The sequence below is a fragment of the Selaginella moellendorffii genome, unplaced genomic scaffold, assembly GCF_000143415.4.
Source record: "Selaginella moellendorffii unplaced genomic scaffold, v1.0 SELMOscaffold_22, whole genome shotgun sequence".
NCBI classification, from domain to species: Eukaryota; Viridiplantae; Streptophyta; class Lycopodiopsida; order Selaginellales; family Selaginellaceae; genus Selaginella; species Selaginella moellendorffii.
In genome coordinates, this window is record NW_003314283.1 from 484,008 (window position 1) to 504,000 (window position 19,993).

A 19,993-nucleotide genomic window follows, 5' to 3' on the forward strand; every position below is an offset into this window, starting at 1 on the left:
AGTTTCAGATATATGATTTTGGTGTTGTTCATTACATAAGGAGTTCTATGGCTGATGCTGATGCCCTTTTTTGAGCTCTTCTTCCTTCTCCACGCTCTTTTCATATTTCTGACGAGCCTATTATTCCAGCATCTCTAGATTTTCTAGATGAGGATTCTGTGCTGTCGGTGGTTGTTGTCTTTGACGTTCAGTGTCCACAAAGTGCAGAGCAAGATTTACCTTCTCTTGATGAGGTTCGCGAAGCTCAAAAGATTGAGCCGTGGATTCGAAGGCTTTGAGATGGGTTTGAGAATCCTACATCATTTGCTAATGACCTGCCTTTCCGGCATTTACATTCTCAATATTGCCTTGATGATGACCTTCTTTATTTTGTGGGGATAGATCTTAATGATCATTTACGGCTAGTGGTGCCTTCTGTATTTATTCCACAGTTTCTCCATGCCTACCATGATTTTCCTGTTCTAGGTGGGCATATGGGACACCGTCATATAACCAAGAAACTGTGCAGTTTTTTCTATTACCCAGAGATGCAATGTGATATTATCCGATATGTGCGTAACTGCGTTTGGTGCCAAGCTTGTAATACTCCCCCTCATGTTGCGGAAGGATGGTTGGAGTCAATTGTGGTTTCCCGTCCGTTTGAGTTGGTGGCATTTGATCTTATGGGACCTTTTCCACGGTTAACTACTGGCAATGAGTATGTTATTATTGCTTCTGACTACCTGATTCGTTAGGTGGAAGTTGGTGCTCTTGTTAACGCCTTTGTAACTGTTGTTGAATACTTCCTTCTCAATCGAGTGGTGTTCTAACATTCTTGTCCAGAGCGAATTCTTTCGGATAATGGTCCCGCATTTATGGCTGAGGCATTTCATGTTTTGACGTCTCGGTTAGGGATATGCCACACTTTCACGAGTGTTTATTATCCACAATCAAACGGTCTTGTGGAATGGCTCATTTGGACATTCAAAGGGATGATTGTGAAGTATGTGAACTTTCATCATTTAGATTGGGATGGTTATTTGCCGTCTTTTCAATATGCATATGTCACAGGGGTGTAGAGTTTTGTTGGTGCTTCACCATATAAACTCTTATATGGTCATGATCCAATATTACCAATAGAGTTGGGTTTACCTTCGCGATTGTTATGAGCTGCTGATGCTAGGTCATAGGATTAGTATTTGACAAGCATTCTTCCACTTGTCCGAGCAGAGTCTGCTAAACACTTAGGCCGCATACAAGTGGGACAACAATAGCGCTACAACTCCCATCATCATCTATCTGCAGAGTACAAAGTGGATGATTTGGTGTTAGTCCGTTTTCCCCATCTTACGGTACGTGGTTTATCTAAGGGGCTTCTTGCACAGTGGAAAGGATTGTATCGGGTGTTGTGGCAAGTTGGACCACAAGTTTATGAGGTTCAACATGACGTTCAACAGGCCAATCCTTCAGAGATTGTGCATGTGTAATGGCTAAAACGCTTCGTACAAAGGGATTAGGAGGAGTTAATACTACTTACAGATCCGCTAATGCCTCCTCCTGACGTTCCTCCAGATCCCAGCTTATCTACACGAGAAACCTTATGGTCTTCCATTATTCCGAGAGGAGGGGATGATGTGAGGGACAAGTGTATGGCTACGATGCCGTATACTAATATTAGCATAGTGGGATTTTGGTAGCTGTTGGATTGGTTTCAATCTAAACCACTCGCTCCTGTATATAAGCTAGGGTTTTTTGGGCTAATTGATATGCACATTTTCTGTGTTCCCTTTTCATTTTCCAAGCACTCACAGATTTAATTAATAAAGGTTGTTATAAAGAAAAATATTTCCATCATCTATTTTTTTATTGTAATACCAAGAAGAAGGGCAATGCCTCCATGAATTGAATCAAGCAAAGAATGCTCAATCCAACAAATCCACACCACAAGGAATCAGGCAGCATATGACACTGCTAAGAGCCAAGAGGAGTCCACAGCTGTGAGACAAGCTCATGAATTGAGCCTAGGAGGTATTGCTCCAGCACTTCCCCACCAAGAATGTGCTAGGAATTATGGAGGCAACATGCCAATTAAGCTTGATCTACAAGAACTCTAGAGTTGCAAGTATATGCAATACTGGTGAAAGGAAGATGTGTGTCTTAGTTGTCGATAGGAAGATAGTACTTGAATATTTGTATTTGAGAATAAATTGTACCAAGAATGTCAACCAATTATAAAGATAGATTTGACTGAATAATGATTCAATCCAGATAGACAGTCTAATGCTATGCTATTGCTATTAGCATATTATTAATATTAGCATAGTTATCATGTCATACCTTGGTGGCTTCACATTTAGTGTATTTTACATTGATGGAGTTAGGTAGAATATGTCATTAGAGCACATATAAACACATTTTTGATAGATTTTTCTATAAATTAACTAATAAATATGATGGTTGGCATTGACTAGGGTATAGTTTTAACTAAATGATGCAAATTTTTACTAGGAACATTACCAATCCTTTATTTTAATAAGTTACTAGTTGTTATACTATACAAAAATTATTATTTTAACTTGCACCAGAAAATAATTCAAGTAGAAATTTTTAAAAATCTCCTTTTATAGGTTGCTTTATGAGTGCTTGGAATAGGGAAAGGGAATACAAAAAATGTGCATATCAATTAGCCCAAAAACCCTAGCTTATATATAGAAGCGACTAGTCCAGATTGAAATTAATCCGATAGTTACCAAAATCCCACTACACTAATATTAGTATACAGCATCGTAGCCGTACACTTGGCCCTCACATCATCCCCTCCTCTCGGAATAATGGAAAACCATTAAGGTTCTTTTATAGACGGGCCGGGATCTGGAGGAACATTAAGAGGAGGCATTGGCGGATCTGTAAATGGTATTAACTCCTCCTGATCCCTTTATATGAAGCTTTTTAGCCGCTACACATGCACAATCTCTGGAGGATCGGCCTGTTAGACGTCATGCCGAACCTCATAAATTTGTGGTCCAACTTGCCACAACACTCAATATGGTCCTTTCCATTGCACAAGGAGCCTTTTAGATAAACCACGTACCATAAGATGGGGAAAACGAACTAACACCAAATCATCCACTTTGTACTTTGTAGGTGGACGTTGATAAGAGTTGTAGCACCATTATTGTCCCACTTGTATGGGGCCTAAATGTTCAGCAGACTCTTATCGGACAAGTGGAAAAATGCTTGTCAAATACTAATCCCACGACCTAACATTGGTAGCTCGTGGCAATTGCAAAGGTAAACCCAACTTCATTTGTAATCTTGGTAATCCTCGTCTAGAAAATCCAGAGATGCTGGAATAATAGGCTCGTCAGAAACATGAAAAGAGAGTGGAGAAGGAAGAGGAGCTCAAAAAAGGGCATCAGCATCAGCCATAGAACTCCTTGGGCGATGAACAACATCAAAATCATATATCTGAAACTTCAAAGCCTATCGAGTAGTACGACCAACCAGGTTCTTCTGCTTCAATAATGAAGTAACAATAGCATGGTCATCTTCAAGTAACGTCCGAGAACCATGTAAATATGCATGAAGTTTCTTGAAACCCCAGACTACTGCTAAACACTACTTCTCTATCGTTGAGTAATTCATCTCTACTGGTTGTAATGTATAGCTTATATACGCAATGGGATGGCACTAACCAAGCACACTCGAGCTCTCTTGCATCAACACACCTCTAAGACTAATGTCAAAAGCATCCACATGCAAAATAATTGGTCGAGTATAGTCAGGATATGCCAAAACTGAAAGAATTGTTAATAGCTTTTTGAGATCCACAAACGCCCACTCACAATTCAGAGACCAGATGAAAGATGATGTTGATGACTTCAGCAACGCTCGCAATGGTGCAGTGTAATTAGAAAGATGATCCACAAAACGACTGAAATATTGCACCTTGCCGAGGAAGCACTACACATCATTCACACACTTTGGAGTAGGGAACTTTAAAACAGCCACAAGTTTGTCAGGATCAACTTGCAAACCCTCATGAGAAATACGATGCCCAAGATAAGTTATGTCCTTGGATCCAAACACACACTTCAACCGCTTCAGCTTTAAACCAACGTTGCATAGCTGATCCAACACTTTATAAATATTATGAATGTGCTCTTCCTATGTCCCCTCCAAGTGAATCAAGACATCATCAATGAAGTTAGTAGTCACCTCCAGCATATCGCAAAGAACCTCATCCATCATTCGCTGGAAAGTTGCTGGAGCATTGTTTAAACCAAACGGCATCACCAAGAATTCGTACAAACCAAATAGTGTACGAAATGCAGTTTTAGGAATATCTTTTTCGGCCATCAGTACTTGCTAGTACCCAAAAGCAAAATCTAGCTTGGTGAACCAATAACTTCGCGCTAGACAATCCAAGAGATCAGCAATGTGAGGAAGAGGGTACACATGGGATCATCACTTCGTTTAACGGACAATAGTTGATGTAGAAACAAATGCTTCCATCAGGCTTCATCACAAGATGAGGTTCACATACCCAAGGACTCTGCAATTTTCGAATAACACCTTTCTTCAACATCTCTTTGATGTTTGCACGTAAAATGTTGATCTCCTTGGGTGACCAACGACAAATAGAAACCTTGATTGGACAAATCCGACAAGATCTTCCTTGGTTGATTCGCTCTGATATATTTAGCTCCACACAAAGCAAAAGACTTCGGAAACGAATGCCAAATTGCATCACCGACTCACCTTAGCAAAGACAATGCAATTGTTGGAAGGCATCATCACAGTCGTTGGCATGTCCGAAGGTGCGTTTTAAGACATCTGGGAGAACACTCCAATCCCCACAAATGGCTACACTCAAACCCTTGTACCACTGCAACGCCGTCCCTTGATGACACATGGGAAACTCACACAAATTTCAAGTATCATCCCAAGAATGATATGTGGTAATCAAAGTGAAGTGATCGAACCAATGGTACACATCATCCCCAGGATTCCCACAAAAGAACTCCGGCCGAACGCAAGGATTGGCACCAAGAGCAGGAGGAGTTGTACCACGTGCTGTGAACACTACCATCAATTGAGTTTGGTTGTTCAACTCCAAATGCATAGCATCAAGCAATTGTACCAATTGCTCTAGAGTCAAAGGAGGAGATTGCTAATTTGCCATGAAGACGAACGAAGAAAGAGCAAAAGAAGAAAAATGATAAAAAGCTAAAAGGAAATGGTAGATCTAGACAATACAAAATGCTATATCTAACCCAAAATCCTGAAAGAAAAGAACAAAAGAAAGGATAATATAAAAAATGTGCATATCAATTAGCCCAAAAACCCTAGTTTATATATAGGAGCAAGTGGTCCCGATTGAAATTAATCTGATAACTACCAAAATCCCACTACGTTAATATTAGTATACAGCATCGTAGCCGTAGACTTGGCCCTCACAGCTTGAAATTTGATTCCCCAATTTGATAAAAATCCTAATTTGTATTTTTTATATTTATTAAGTTTGAAACCATAATCCTATTAATAATGTTGGCAAAATATGCTTCAGAAAATATAGAGATAGTAAATATTTAACATATTAATTTATGAAAATAATTAAATTTTAATATTTCTTTAGTATTTCTATATTAAATTTATTAATTTGATAAACTTTTTATTTTAGATAAGTTAAATTAATTTCTACCTCTGTTATATTTTAATAATATTATTTATAACATAAATAAGCACAATCATATAAAATAAAGGTACTATTATCTCTTTTACTTTTGTCTTATTCATTCTTCTTTATGGTAGAGTATCATCGTTCTCCTCCTTTGACTCTAAAGTGGCAATTGGTATAATTTTTTGATGCTATGTGATTATAGTTGAATAATCAAACATAATTGATAGCAATATTAGCTCAATGACATGTAACTTTTAATATTCATAATTATATTTGCAACACTTTCCCCCCTTTAGGGAAAATTGGTGTATTTGTCAATACTTACTCTAGTTTAGACTATCACTAGAGAAACAATTTAAGAAAAAATTTATCATATTCAGACTTTTATGAAACACAAATCCTTAAGCCCTAAAGTGGAGTTGAAAGTATGCCATATGGCAGTGGTTAAAGCAGAAGTCTAATGAGTGTAACACATTTGGACTAAATGCTTAGACTTGGAAAATCAAGAGTGAGAGTGGAACTCCAAACGAAATGCTCAAGGAATGAACATGAAGCAATCGATGAATGAGTCTCTAGAAAGGGACTCTACCTTGGACTCAGTTTTGACACTTTCATGTGTCACAACACTTATCATATATCAGTCCTTATGTCCAATAAGGAGCTAAGATAAAACTCGAGATGGAGTTTGAGATAGAGTCTGAAAAAGAGTCTAAGGTGGAGTTTAAAAAGGAGTCTGAAGTGGAGTCCAAAAAAGAGTCTAAGATGGAGCCTAAGGTTGAATTTGAGATGGAGACTAAGACTAGGTCCAAGATTGAGGTTGAAACTGAGACCAAGACTAAGACCAAAACTGAGACCGAGACTAAGACTGAGACTAAGATTGAGACCAAGACTGAGTTTGAGTCCAAATCCTAATTTGAGTCCAAGTTCAAGTTTGAGTCCAAATATTAATACAGGTTGAGGGGTCAAAACCCAAAGCCCAAAGCAATTGTTCATTACAAGAGGGTTTCAAAAGTATAGTAGGGAGAATATAAGGTTGAATTTTAGAGGAACTAGTTTGGTTAGGAAAGCGCAATGTGACCCAAGAAGGTTATACATACATGGTGGGTGGTGACATAACCACTAAAGAGTTCAAGGCTAGAGTGAATACGAACAAACAAACGAGGTAGTTTAGTGAAGTGTTCAAGAGCCAACTCTAGCTTTCTTGGGAAATTGAATGGCTGATGCTCTTAATTCAAGTGTGGCCACATGGCACTACCTACTTGGATACTTGGCATAACTTATTAAACCTCATTGTAAAGCACATAAGGGAGGAAGGTAGGGAGAGTATCCACAAAGCTTATGTAGGGCCATGATATTTTGAAAGGTTGTTCCAAAGTCTTAGACTATGAAAAAGAAAAAAAGCAATCCTCTTATATAGTGATAAAAGCATGGTCATATGGTGAGAAAGCCTCAAAGGTTAATAGGACTCAATGGTTGAGATTTTGGGTCTTAATGGTAGTGTTAGCGAGCACGACTATAGATGGAGAGGGATTTAGTGGGGATTAAAGAAGGGACATTAGGGAAGGGTGTTCCCTATGTCTTTGGGCATCCGAAGGATGTTAAGGTGTGGTCATAAGATGACTACTCATGGACAAATATAATGAATTTATGCTCAATAAATAATCACCAAACTTATCCTCTAAGAATCCATTGTTTAAAGCAAGAGGTAACTCACTTGATATTAAGAGCAATAAGAATCATTTGATATAATCAACTCAACCAAGGATTCAACAACTATAATCAATCATCAATTCTTTCTTTTGCAAAGTTAGTATAGTCACTTTTCAAGAAAGAATCAAATTTTAACCCCTACTAAATAATTTCATCTACAATATAGCTAACTAAACTTGTCACTCGTCTCAAGAAGTGGGCCGGGGTTAGAGAACTAGGTGGGGGCTGGCATCTTACCCGACCAGGCCCACCAACTCTTTTAAAAGCTAATATAGTTGCTAATTAGCAAGCCAATGATATAGTTTTCAGGTAAAATAATTAATAAATTAGCTATTGGAGAAGTTTAAGAAAATTTGTAAAAAAGCTTCCATCTTAGATAAAGAATGATTCTCAGTCTAGAAATGACTTCACATAAGTTCACTTCATCATAAGTTTTCATAACCCAACAATATGCTTAATTATTGAACATCATGCCCAACTATTTGACATCTAACAATGACATCTACAATTGCTAATAAATACCCAAAATTTGATTATAAAGACCATATTTTTTATATCCACACTGCACTTACACTCTTCTTTAATCACCTTCAAAATCAAATGTAAAGCCAAAATACTAACAAGAAAAATAACATGAAAGTTAAGTTATAAGGAAAACTACTCATCACTTGACATAATAAGCCACTTCCATTAACATAAGTGTTAGCAATGTCAATATTTTAATTACACATTTTCAAATTATCTAACAATTTACTCCAAGTGTTAACAGATAAATCAATAAGCTATAAAAATGAATGCTATAACTTTTCTAAAACTTCAATGAGTAAACTTTTAAAAACCAAGGTACAACAATCATCTTAGCATAATAGATCACCTTTGAGAACCAAGTCAAAACTAGTATAATACTACTATTTGTAAGTAAACTAACTTTTCTATCATTGTTTGTCTAAACAACTTCATAAACACATTATTCATAATTATATAGATATGATATGGAAATCACAATAACTTAGCCATCAATCGAGAAACACCATAAGCAAGGCCACCTTATTACGTCAAAGGTTTACATGAGTATCAAGTGCTAACTTAATTCGACAAAATATAATATAATGCTACATTCTACCGATGGAGATTTAGAACATTTAATACCACCAACTTCATTCACAATATATACAAACTCATATCACTCTCTTTCCAACCAAACTCAAAATTAATTCAATACCAAGCTATTTAAAAGGTAATAGTAAGGTTAATCCAGTTTTAATTGATCCATTTGTAATCATGCCTAGGAAGGATCCATTAGTGCTATACTAAACAACTATGGATCAACCTATTTGCCATTCTTAGCAAACCTAGGGAAGATTTACATTTACCTAGAGTATATAGAATAACTCATAGAACTAATGATAGGTTAGTATTAATCTTGCAAACTCAAAGCGTAACTTTAAGTTGCTAATATGCCTCACTCATGAGCCCAAGCGTAAAATTGTATAAATAGTACATCTCAATCTATCCTATGAGCCCATACAATATAGTAAAAAATAGTAACCAAAATCTATACCCAAGAGATGTATGCAAAGCCAAATATGTACCCACTCAAATTATTGTTTTTATCTCTACATATACAATGAAAAAATTAGATTCCCAATCTTATTGGATAGTACTTACTAAGACATATCCTCTGATAGCAAATTTGTTTTTTACCCTTTACCTTATAGTGATTTATCATAGGGTAACCACAAAGTGAAACCATAACCCTTGAGCCAAGGGTAGTGAAGAAAAACCCAAGTTTTAAAGCCTTAAGCCATTGAATGAAGAGACAAAGCCAAATTCTCAAGCATGTAACTAAAGAGTGAAGGAATTAGAGCATGGAGCAACTCTTATATGAATAGCCCAAGGAACAAAAGGATAGGAGCACAAAATGATATTAGAACAATCCTAAAGCATTCAACATGGAGATAAATGGAGTTTAGTGCAATTTCAGCATACTAGTGTAAGGAACCAACTCCTCGAGGTATCATAGGTGTAAGCCACCCTCTAAATCCCAAGCCTTGGGTGCAGCACTTGCTTCGGGACGTTGGGGCGAAACACCGTGGCCTAACGGCCCAGTATGGGTCTTCCATCCCGAAGGGAAGGCCCAAGCCCCTAGGAAGGGCGAGGACTAATGAGCCACAAGGTACTCAAGTGGGGCACCACTCCACCTGAGCCGGGAGCACCGCAGTCGGTTTCCCTTTCGGGAGTGGGAGCTGCTCTTGAGCACTTCCCTGGGTGGCCCCTTCGGCACCACTCAGGCCCATGCTCACTCCCACCCAAGGCCCCTCAGCCCCAGGCTCAACCTCAAGTCAGTTTGGAAGCGCCACTAGAGAGTTCCTTCAAGACTAGTTCCTGGACCTCACTATCCCTACTATACTTTTGGAACCCCCTACAGCCCCCCCCCCCCCTGGGAGACGCACGCTTTGGGCTTTCACCCCTTGACCCGTATTAGTATTTGGACTTAGTCTCTGGCTCGATCTCGGACCCGATCTCGGACTCGATCTCGGACCCAATCTCGGACCCGACCTCGGACTCGACCTCGGACTCGGTCTCGGACCCGATTTCGGATCTCGGACTCCGTCTCGAACTCGGTCTCGAACTCGGACTCGAACTCGGTCCCCGAGTCGGTCTCGGACTCGATTCCGGACTCTATCTCGAACTCGGTCCTAGAGTTGGTCTTGGACTCGATCCTCGACTTGGTCCCATCCGATAAACTTTTTGTCATTTCGGTCAAGCTTTTGGGGATCCTTTAGCCTACGACATCTCGGGGAGTCGGTTCCTTACAACTCCACCACCCATAGAAGAAGTTCGATGCCCACATCGAACATCTCATTTTATCCTACGACTTGTTGACCATGTCTCCGGGGGCATCCCCCCACTTAGCGGTGTGCCTAAGTTAGCCTCCCCGGCCAAGAGCCCATGACAACGGAATATAGGTGTCCCTATACTCCTCACCTCACCACACCCTAGTATGGGGTCGGGACTTGAACCCAGCCTTGCTTTACTAGGGGGTTGGGACTCGAACCCAACCTCCGTAGAATATGTCTACGGATTCAACATCCCCACGGGGAGTCGGGCGTAGTGCCCTACGCCTGGTCGACCTATCCAACCCATGCTAATTAGCTTACCTTCGGCGCGCCTTCAGGTCCCAACATATGCCACTTGCTCAACTTTGCAAATTGATATTTTTAATTGAATTTTGCATAAGTACATAGAGTTCTGCCTTGCAGAAATTCCTCCACTAGATCTCGCGCGTTCGTTAGGTTCTCCTCCGGTTCCCATGTTGCTTCGCAGTGTGGAAATCCTTTCCACTCCATGGAACTCTCTCACCTCGCGTCCTTGTCGCTTGCTCTTGCGCGCATTGAGGATGGCCTCGACTTCGTATTCCTCTTCCCCTTGGATAACCTCAGGTAAAGGTCTCACTTGGTCCTTGCGAAGCGGATCCTCAAAGTACAGCTTGAGTAAGTTCACGTGGAACACTAGGTGCATCTTCCCCATCTCTCGAGGAAGTCGGAGTTGGTAAGCCACTTTACCGATTCGTGCCTCAATCTCGTAAGGCCCCGCGAACCTGCTTAAGGAACTCAAGATCAATTCATTTACAGGAATACATGCATCTTTAGCTTTGGGTCAACTTTCGGCTGATCCCACTTGGTAGTCTGAGGTTCTTGGTGTTCAGCCACACCTTCTCCCCAGCTTGGAACTCTACATCCCGACGCTTCTGGTTCGCGTATTTGGTTTGCCTTTGTTGAGCCCGTTCCAAGGAATCCCTCATTAGATTCCAAATGCTGAGTCTTTCCGCCGTGAATGCCTCCACTGCGGGCAACTCTCCATGATACTCGGCCACGCCGAGTTCCATAGGACCTTCAATAGCTCGCCCATTGATGACTTCCCATGGACTCACCCCGATACTCGAATGTGGTGAGTTGTTATAACACATTTCCGCAAGTCCCAAATGACTTACCCAATCGGTCTGGTCTCCCGAGACATAGCATTGCAAATAATCCTCCAGCTGCCTATTCACCCTTACCGTTTGTCCGTCTGTCAAGAAGTGTTAGTGCCAACAACTTGACTTAATACCCCATACCTGTCTGTGGGTGATAGGCTATGCTGAATTTCAACTTGGTGCGATACTGTTCTAGGAGAGTCCTCCAGAACCTACTGGTGAAGATCTTATCTCGATCTGAGATGATCTCTTCCGGTCTTCCCCGTACTCGAACCACTTGTTCGAAGAACAGCTTCGCCACACCTTCCGCATCCACCTCCGTTGTGGTGGGTATGAAATGTGCCATTTTCGAAAATCGGTCCACCACCACGAATATCGCATCAAACCCCTCGCTTGGGGGGAGTCCCGTGATGAAGTCCATCATAAGACATTCCCACGGGCGATCTGGAATTGGGATGCTTTGCAACAAGCCCCCACTAGCCTTAGTCACGGCTTTTACCTGCTGACATGTTGGACATGTCTTTACATAATCTTGGACGTCCTTAGCCATATCTGGCCAATGGTACTTCCTTTTGAGTAAGCCCATCGTCTTGGGCACTCCACCGTGTCCCGCAAGAGGTCCATCATGACACTCTTCTAAAGCCACCTTCCTTAGTTCCCCTTCTGGAACATACACCCTCGTTTGCTTGTAATAAATGAGTCCGTTGCGTTCCGCATAGCCCGTTTTCTCTTCCGTTGGCAGCTCACCTCTCTGGTGAGCTTCCCGTGCCTCTAGATTCCTCAGCAACACTTCCTGTGCTAGACCATCGTTCTCATATGCTGTCCGCACATCGTCCCAGAAGGTTGCTGTTGCGCTGGATATTGCCAACCTCAAGCTCGCTTTTCGACTTAGCGCATCCGCCACGATGTTGCTCTTCCCAGTCTTGTACAGAATTTCGCAATCAAACTCGGCCAAGGCATTGGCCCACCAACCTTGTTTCCCTCTTAGGTCGGGCTGTGACAAGAAGTGTTTCGTTGCCACATTGTCCGTGTAAACCTTGAAGTGTCTCCCAAGGTAGTGTCGCCACTCCTTGAGCGCCTTGACCACCGCAAACAATTCCTTCTCGTGGGCAGGCCACTTCCGTTGAGCCTTGTCCAGCTTCTTCGAGAAGAACGCTACCAGATGATTGTCTTGCTTCAAAACTGCGCCCAACGCAAAGTCCGAAGCATCCGTTTCTACCTCAAAGTCCTTACCAAAGTCTGGTAATGCCAATACGGGAGCCTTCCTCAACTTCCCTTTGAGTTGGACGAATGCCGCCTCGCATTCCGCTGTCCACACCATCTTCCCTTTTCCTGTTTGGTCCGTTAAGGGCAGGGCTACTCTCAAATAGTGTCTGATAAACTTTCGATAGTAGTTGCATAGCCCCAGGAATGCCCTCAACTCGTGTACATTGGATGGTTGCTCCCATTCCTGGATCGCTTGGACCTTCTCCGGGTCCACCTTGAGCCCGTCCTGGTCCACCACATGCCCGAGAAACTTTACCTCTTGTTGAGCAAAGTCACATTTGCTCTCTTTAGCATACAGCTTGTGTTCCCTTAGTTTCTCAAACACCTTCTCCAAGTGTTCGGCATGCTCCTCTAGCGTCTCGCTATAGATCAGGATGTCGTCGATATAGACGACCACGAAGTGATCCAGATAGGGTACAAAGATGTGGTTCATTAGCGCCGAAAACGTTGCCGGCGCATTACATAGCCCGAAGGGCATCACCAGAAACTCAAAGCTCCCATACCTCGTTCGACAGGTTGTCTTCTCGACATCTTCCTCGGCTACCCTGATCTGGTAGTATCCTGACCTTAGGTCAATCCTCGAGAAGTATTTTGCCTTTCCCAACCTATCGAACAGGTCCTCAATTCTTGGCAAAGGGTACTTGTTCTTCTTTGTATACTTGTTGAGCAACCGGTAGTCTATGCACATGCGCATAGATCCATCTTTCTTTTTCACAAATAACACCGGTGCCCCATACGGCGACTTGCTCAACCTAACATACCCTTTGTCCACCAACTCCTCTAGTTGGCACTTGAGCTCCTTGAGTTCTTTTTCGTTCAAACGATAAGGGGGACGAACCACTACCTCAGCACCCTCGACCAGCTCAATCTTATGTTCTATCGATCGTGCTAGGGGTAGCCTCGCCGGTAGCTCCTCCGGCATAGTATCCTGGAATTGGTCCAACACCCGCTGGATCACTAAAGGTACTTCTTCCATTCCTGTCTTTTTGTCACTCTTCACCGAGAGTAAGCACAAAAAGGCCGCCTTAGTTCCTTTAGTGAGTTGTCCTCTCGTGAACACCAGGTTTAAGCAGGAATCTTTGGCCTTGCTTTGCCCTACCTTTAGATCTTGGGCCTCCACCCTAGATCTTCCTTGGGCATTCGCCAGTACCACAAGGTTTCTACCTTGTCCATGCAAGGCTACCACGAATCGATTGAACCAGTCCATTCCGAAGATCACGTCAAATCCCGCCATGTCCAACACGGTGAAATCCATGTCCACCTTCCAAGTCCCCACTTCGACTCTCGCTTGTCGAAGTACCTCATCGGTGCTTTGGCTACCTTGAACAAACTCTATAGTCCTTGGTTCGCCTAGCTGCTGCACCGTTAGTCCGGCTTGCCGGACTATGTCTGCAGCCACAAAATTATCCGAAGCACCCGTGTCAATAAGGATTTTAACAAAGCTACCTCCGAGCTTCCCTCGGAGGGCTAGTAGATGTCGCGAACGACTCTCTACCAAAGTTGCTCGTGTAATGAGTAACTTTGAGTTAGGGACTGGATCACATACCTTCGTTTGGACTTCACCCGACTTGATGGCCATATTGGCTCTGGCCTTCTTCGGGTAGGGACATTCCCTCGAGAAGTGTCCCGCTTCACCGCAGTTGTAGCATACGTTGTTTCCCACACTGCTATACGACTTGACCTTCTTATCCGTGGGTTTGTCTCTTTTCGCTTGACTCCCCCACGTACTCGCTCGCTGGCCACCGGATTTGCCTTTCCGGAACCCCGAGGACTCATTCTTAGAGAAACTCCTCTTGAATTTCCCTCTGCTAAACGTTCCCCTTGGTTTGGCCCCTTTGCTAAACGTGGATCTCGACCCCGTCGTGTTCCCCTTTCGCAGGTTATCGTTGAAATGCACCTTGATGGCCGCATCCAACGCTTCCTTGTAGGTTGTCGGGTTCCACCGCATTACTTCGCCGCGAGCCCAGGTTTGCAAACCTGATATGAAGGCATGGAACGCATCCATATCCCCCATGTCCGTGACAAGTATCCTCTTTGCCATAAACCCATTCACATACTCCTGAATGGTTCCGGTCTGCTTCAGCCTACTCAGCTCGTCCCTTAGGTGCAGAGTAGCATTCGGAGGAACGTAAGTTGCGCGGATCCTCGCCTTCATCATTTCCCAAGTGGCCACCGGTCCTTCGTTGGCCTCCGTTGTTCTCCACCAAGACTTGGCATTATCTGCCAAGTATGGTTTTGCACATGGGACCTTCTCCAAGCTCGGTAATCGCAACGCTCGGAAGTAGTCCTCCATATCGTAAAACCAATCCTCCACCACTTTATAGTCGTTCACTCCCTTGAAGACCGGTGGGGGCTTCGGTTTGTACTTGGGAACTGCCTGAGGGACTGATTCCACTTCGGACTGTTCGACCTTGTCTGGTTTTGCCTCAGTCCCTACCGAAGGGTCCGCACCTTCTGCGCTACCAGCATCCGCAGTCTTTCGCTTTTTCTTTCGCTTCTCATCACGCTTTAGCTTGCGTATGAGAGTCTCTAGCAGGGCATTGGTCTGTGCCAATTGTCCTTCTAGAACGTCCAATCGAGCCTTGGACGACTGAACCTCACCACCGGACTCCTGTTTGGAAGTCGCCTCACTGGAGTCCTCCTCATGCAACGATTCCTCATCCATAGCCTCCTGTTCGACCGGAGGCTCCAGCTCTGGAGGAGGTTCCGTCTCTGCCTGGGTTCGCTTACGTCCTGCCCTTGCTATCTCCCAGCAATCCGCCTCTATCCTTCGCTAGAACTGAGGAAGAGGCTCCGATACCAAATTGTAAGCCACAAATTTTTCCTTTCCAATTTGCCAGCTTACCTCGACTATCCGACCAACTCTGCCTTGGCTTGTGCTAAGTTCCCTCGCCAAGGTTCTCGCCTATGGTACCAGCTCCTACTTGGTCCTACTTGGTTTCAGCTACTCATTGCATGAGCAACGGAGTGTTAGCCATCCATCTACGGATTCCCAAATCTCTCCCAATCCCCCTCCCCGGGTTAGACTGGACTTAAGGTTCGGCTACACTCCCCGCAGGCACAAGCAGCCAAGCACACCAAGCCTCCAGATTCCTAACACCCCAAGGTACCACAAGACTTGATCATGGGACCCTCTAAATCCCAAGCCTTGGGTGCAGCACTTGCTTCGGGACGTTGGGGCGAAACACCGTGGCCTAACGGCCCAGTATGGGTCTTCCATCCCGAAGGGAAGGCCCAAGCCCCTAGGAAGGGCGACGACCAATGAGCCACAAGGTACTCAAGTGGGGCACCACTCCACCTGAGCCGGGAGCACCGCAGTCGGTTTCCCTTTCGGGAGTGGGAGCTGCTCTTGAGCACTTCCCTGGGTGGCCCCTCCGGCACCACTCAAGCCCATGCTCACTCCCACCCAAGGCCCCTCGGCCCCAGTCTCAACCTCAAGTTAGTTTGGAAGCACCACTGGAGAGTTCCTTCAAGACTGGTTCCTGGACCTCACTATCCCTACTATACTTTTGGAACCCCCTGGGAGACGCACGCTTTAGGCTTTCACCCCTTGACCCGTATTAGTATTTGGACTTAGTCTCTGGCTCGATCTCGGACCCGATTTCAGATCCGACTTCGGATTCGGTCTCGGACTCGATCTCAGACTCGATCTCGGACCCGATCTCGGACCCAACCTCGGACTCGACCTCGGACTCGGTCTCGGACCCGATTTCGGATCTCGGACTCCGTCTCGAACTCGGTCTCGAACTCGGACTCGAACTCGGTCCCCGAGTCGGTCTCAGACTCGATTCCGGACTCTATCTCGAACTCGGTCCTAGAGTTGGTCTTGGACTCGATCCTCAACTTGGTCCCATCCAATAAACTCTTTGTCATTTCGGTCAAGCTTTTGGGGATCCTTTAGCCTACGACATCTCGGGGAGTCGGTTCCTTACAATAGGCTAAAGAATCCCCGAAAGCACGACCGAAATGATAAAGAGTTCATCGGATGGGACCGAGTCCGAGATCAAGTCCAAGACCAACTCTGATACCAAGTTCGAGATAGAGTCCAGGATCGAGTCCGAGGCCGACTCCAAGACCGAGTTTGAGATTGATTTCGAGACTGAGTCCAAGATCTGAGATCAGGTCCGAGACCGAGTCTGAGGTCGAGTCTGAAATCGAGTCTGAGATCAGGTCCGAGGTCAAGTCCGAGATCGAGTCCGAGACTGAGTCTAAAGTCAAGTCCGAGATCAAGTCCGAGACCGAGTCCGAGTACTAATACAGGGGGTGAAAGCCCAAAGTGTGTGTCTCCCAGAGGAGGGGGGCTGTAGGGGGTTCCAAAAGTATAATATGGATAGTGAGGTCCAGGAACCAGTTTTGAAGGAACTCTCTAGTGGTGCTTGTAAATTGACTTGAGGTTGAGACTGGGACCGAGGGGCCTTGGGTGAGAGTGAGCATGGACTCGAGTGGTGCTGGAAGGGCCACCCAAGAAGGTGCAGCTCCCACTCCCGAAAGGGAAACCAACTACGGTGCTCCTGGCTCATATGGAGTGGTGCCCCACTTGAGTACCTTGTGGCTCATTGGTTCTCACCCTTCTTAAGGGCTTGGGCCTTCCTTTCATGATGGAAATGGGTGGTACAGGTACCCATATCGGGCCGTTAGGCCACAGTGTTTTGCCTCGGTGTCCCAAAGCAAGTGTTGTACGGTCCTATTATCAAGTCTTGTTGTACCAAGGGATGTTAAGAACTTAGAGGCTTGGTGTGCTTGGCTACTTGTGCCTACAGGGAATGTAACTGAACCTTAAGTCCAGTCTAACTTGGGGAGAAGGATTGGAAGAGTTTTGGGAATCCGTGGATAGATGGCTAACGCTCCGTTGCTCGTGCAGTAAGTAGTTGAAACCAAGTAAGACCAAGTAGGAGCTGGTACAATAAGCAGGAACCTTAGCAAGAGAATTTAACAAAAGCCAAAGCAATGTTGGTCGGACAGACAAGGTAAGTTGGCAAATTGGAAAGGAAAAATTTGTGGCTTACAATTAATAGCTTAACATGAGTATGGTATAAAGCTTGGGTTTAAACTCAAGCCAAACACAAAACAAGGATAAGCATATAAGTAAGGAGTTAAACTAGGCCTCAAGTTGGTTAACCACCCCTATAACCCTCTATATGGAGAAATACGTGCTTTGGGCTTTACCCTAGTCTTAGGTTTGTCTTTGGCACAATTACAAAAACTTACTAAATATAGAATGATGCTAGATTGTGAATTTTAATGTGGAAATAACACCATCATGTTCAAAACAGTCTCCACATTTCATAGATATGCATAATTAACATATCTAAACACTTTTAATAGTCATTAGGATTAAATGGGACTAACATATGAAGAATGATAGCAAAAATGTCTTGGCAAGCATGGTAAGTTATCATATAATGAATATTAAAGGACTAAGCTTAATATTGCAAGAATTCCCAACATTAGCAAGTGCAAGCCACTGACATAAATTTTTCATCACTATATTATATATGCTTGACTTAATGACAACTTAAGATTTCCTTCTTTAGTGCCCTTCTAGTTTAAGTGCACATGTGATGACTAGTTTCTCAGCTAACTTGGGTAGAGATTAATAAAGGGTCTAATGATATCAACTTTTTGCTCTCATGGTAAAATATCTAAAAAGACTCACTGATAAATAACTTTCAATACCCACAATCATATTTGTGATATTCGGTGGCAGAGATAAATGTTTTACTAACCAAGAGTGGCTATGTGCTTATATCTAGGATATCCCTACAGAGGTGAGAGCTTACTTTGAGGCTATGGTGATAACAATGATAACCCTAGAGTTGCCCATGCTCTATTGCTTTGCAACAAGACAAAATTCTTTGGTGTTGGGTAGCAAGTTACTATTCCAATCTTTCATCATAAGTATGGCTAAACATCACAAACAATAAATGTAGAGCCACACCTTCCTAAAGGCAGCAACTTACTCCTTGAGTTTAGAAGTTGAGGAAAACTAATATGACACAAAGTAGTTTGCGCACAAGCTGAGGCATGCAATAGAGTGTAAGCTCATGAATTTGGACTTCCCGAGAGGTCACCTAGCCCAGTATTATTTAAACCCAAGAACACTAACCTCAAGTATTCCAAAAACTTTAACTAATTGGAAAAGGGGGTGCATTCTTATTCATGGGCCCTTTCCTTTTATATTTGAACCCCATGGACTATGTCTCGAGTCGTTCTCTTTAGTTGTTGACAATCCACCATGCTTTCTTGCAAGTTCACGCCCTCGTGAATGGAAGTTGAGAGCCACAGCTTTCTCGAGAGCTCCACTCTCTTGACACCCTATCTCTTAGGTTAAGCCTAGCTAGAGCAAATTAGACTTGCGGATGTCAATTAACATGTGGTGCGATTCCTCTAGCCAACTAACAGAGTCAAACCTGAGACCTCTTTGATATTAAATATAAACTTCTGAATTTAAACTTCCTAGGAAGCCACCCAGCCCAGTACTATTCAAACCCAAGGATGTTAACCTTAAGTATCCCAAGACCTTTAACCGATTAGAAGAAGGGTTGCATTCTTATTCATAGACCCTTTTCCTTTATATTTAAACTCCATAGACCATTTTTCGAGTCGTTTTCTTTGGTTGCTTACATGGAGTAGTCACTTCTCTTTGGTGAGCATTGAGTTTTACACAGCAAGTATTGGAGTAATTTAGGCATAATATAACAGAGTCTAGATGAGAACAGTTTTGCTAGTGGTTTCTAGGAAAACACTTTATAAGTTGTGAACTTTATGTGATAACAATTTTGATAAACATGATGATAAATTAATAATATATTTAGGATATAATATATCATGGCCTATCTAAGGCCTCAAGTAACATTTGACATACCTCTCTTTGTTGCACAAGCAATCTTAGGAATATAATGGTAAGTTTTAAATACACATATGTAGGAAGGGTGCTATGGGATATGTGTCTAACCTCTAACATGAGTGCAAGGTGCATGACCTTCTAGTCAAACTCAATGTCTTCTATATTGTTTTCATATGTGCAATTATGGATGCATACTAGCTCTAAAAAAAGAAAACCTCCTATTGTATTGACAATAGAAAAACTTGCATATATACCTCATCAAGAAGGACTAAAGTTGAGTTTTGGTACACTTAGTTAATATTTAGTGCAACAATATCTTTTGACTATATAAGGAGACAAGATCCCTTCGTAAGTGACTAAATTTTCTACTTTACTTTAGTCACTTAACCACATCTTTAACCATTTGGAAGAGTCTTACTCTCGACCTCCATCAGTTCTATTCTTGACTTAGGAATATACTATCCTCTTGAATGGCATCTATGCCATTCAACCATTACACTTGGTCCAAGTGCTCTATATGTTCAATCCCATA